We start from the raw sequence: 2,818 nt of genomic DNA, 5'->3' as shown, positions 1-2,818 counted from the left end.
TGTGGAGCTGGTGGTGGTGGTGGTGGTGCTGGCATTACCCCAGCCATTTGTCTGAAGAAGTCGGCCATTTGTTGGAACATGGCCTGTGGAGGCTGAGCAAGCTCTGCTTGAGCTGGTGGAGCAGATTCTCTCATGCCCCCAGTCTCAGCTGCTGCAGGTGGAGCATGACTCTCCACTTCCTCCTCAACGGCTCTCTGAGATGAAGGATCCATATCCTATTCAAAATAAGAAAGATAAACAAATCTGCGTTAGTGTCACCTCGACTCTTACAAATGCAATGCATGGTATGGGATCAATCTAGGCCCAGAAACGCCTAAACCGTGCTCTTATACCACTAAATGTGACAACCCTTACCCGTGTACAGTATACCCGAGTAAGTAATGCCACACGGTGTACTGGCACTCTCTAATATACCTTACTTAATTTGTTTCATGCTTTTGAAGTTAATTTATGAAATATGATTTGTTTTAACCATTTATCAAAAGTATTATTCATTTGAGGTTCCGAAGATTTTAAGGAAAATCCAGTGAGTCTGCTAAAAATGGAGAAAACAGTTCTTCGGAACCTGTTAAAAACACTTCCAATATACAATTTCATTCATACTCAACTCCAATATTATCAACAAAACTCAATATCAATATCTCAATAATTTGTCAATTTCAGGTCTCAACAACCTTTTCATTTCTCAAAACATCCCTTTCTCAGGGTTCTCATATATAAACAACCATTAAATACTCAAATTAATACCATACATGACCATAAATCTTTATTATTTACATAAACCTCAAAATACATTACATAAATCCCAAATACATATGAGAAATTAAAAAGTTAGTTACAAAATGACAAAATGACATCTAGTGTCCTACCAATGCACTGCAGGTGACGAGGTGACACGGACAGAAAGCGAATCGCGGACGGACTCACCCAGTCTGTGGTCTACTGGGCTCGCGATCGGAATCTCCAGTACCTACGCGTGGCAAAAGCAACGCACTAAGCAATAATGCTTAGTGGTGCAATAATATAATAAAAGAAAATAGCAAGAAAATAAATGTGTATATAATGTGTATGCTTTCTTTGTTTGGTATTGATATATTCATTGTTTCATTTACATTGTTCACTTTTATTCATTTGGTTGCCCCAAGTAACCTACACTAGATGACTGGACTGGATAACGGGTAAACTGGCACTGGGTACCTAGTACCTCGGGCCGTCACACCATCGGTCACATACGTATCTCGGTGTGTGCAAGCGACTAACAAGCTGTAAATAATATCCGGCACAAGGCCAAGTCTCAATACAAAGTCAGAATGGCTAAAAGCCATGAAATCACAGAATGGCATTTTTGCCATGTGCAGTACTACTAACTAAATCCTATTGGCATGCCAAACTATCCAAACCAATCTTGTTATGTATACTAGGGCATTTGAAACTCTTAAATTTGTCAATTTGTGAATTTCAATTTTTTTGGTGTTACTATTCATCATTGGTCAACAAAAATGTTGACTTTTAGAATAAACAGATTTTTCAATTTTGGTGAGTCAACTTCACTGTTCCATTGGACACTGTTACTGTTGGAATTTGAGGAAATGTAAAACATGAAAGTTGTTCCTTATTTTGTCTAGTTGAATTTTATTTTTTGAATCACTCCATTTGGAGTTTTGTAGCTCCAGATATGGCTCAAAAACCCAAGCTGTCCGGATATGCATTCTGCAGAAATTTACCATATCTACAGTGCATGAACAGTAACTTGAGTCACTTGGTTGAATGGGTTCTGGCCATAATTTGGGTAGGTTCCTTCATGAAAGTTGTTTTTCTATGTCTTAACTTGTTGCTGTAAAAATTTCAGGCCAATTGACCAAATCTACAGTGAGTTATGGCCAAATGATTCAGTGCAGGGCATCCGGATTGTGGCTGAGTTTTGACCCTTTTGCTTTGGTCTTTTGGGCATGGTTTCTTCAGCAAAAATGTGCCATTATAAGCCTAGTTTCATGTCCAATTCGCCAAACACCAATTGGACTACCACTGCCCAAGTTATGGCAGTGCAAAGGGACTGAATTTTCAGTCCCTATCTTTCTTGTCCTAGGCAGCCTGCAATCCTCACTTTGCAATCTCATTTTTCTGTCCCATTTATGGTCAACACATCTAAAATGGTCACTAATTGACCATTACAATGTGCCCTAACAATTTCCTAAGCCAAGTCACACTTTCACCTTTCCAAACCCTAATTTCCATATGAATTTTTACAACATGCTTTAATTAACTATCTCATTCCATAATCACATGCATACATGGTTTAATCTTGATCTCTAGTCCACTTTAAGTCCATCAAAACACTCATTCCTTTTTATTCAATAGGGCTGCCGAAACCTAGGGCATGGATAGACATAGATTTCATTCATTTTAGTCACAAATTCCTACTTATTCCAAGTCTCTAACATAGAATTTAAAAAGCTTTAGATGTATATATGCACTAACCTTGTTTGGGCAGAATTTTTCCAAGCAATTCCTTCACTTTCTTGGCTTTTCTTGGCTGCCAAAGGCTTTAGCAAGGTGCTAGGGCAAGTTTTAGTGAAGCTAGGTTAGGATTTTATGGTGAGACAAGGTAGGAAATCAAGCTTGCTTGGTTGTGCTCCAATGGAGGGTGGTAGGGAAGGGTTCACGTTTTGGTAGAGAAGAAGGAGAAGAAGAGCAGCTGATTTTTAATTCCTTTAGCCCATTTTTAGTCTCTTTTATTGTTTAACTAATTGGTTATTTTATTGTGATTGGAGGAAATTTTTAAATGACATCATAATTTGTCATAATTTGCTTTTTATTT

This window comes from Hevea brasiliensis, chromosome 1, assembly GCF_030052815.1.
Source record: "Hevea brasiliensis isolate MT/VB/25A 57/8 chromosome 1, ASM3005281v1, whole genome shotgun sequence".
Taxonomy (NCBI): domain Eukaryota; kingdom Viridiplantae; phylum Streptophyta; class Magnoliopsida; order Malpighiales; family Euphorbiaceae; genus Hevea; species Hevea brasiliensis.
This window is presented reverse-complemented; position numbering follows the sequence as displayed.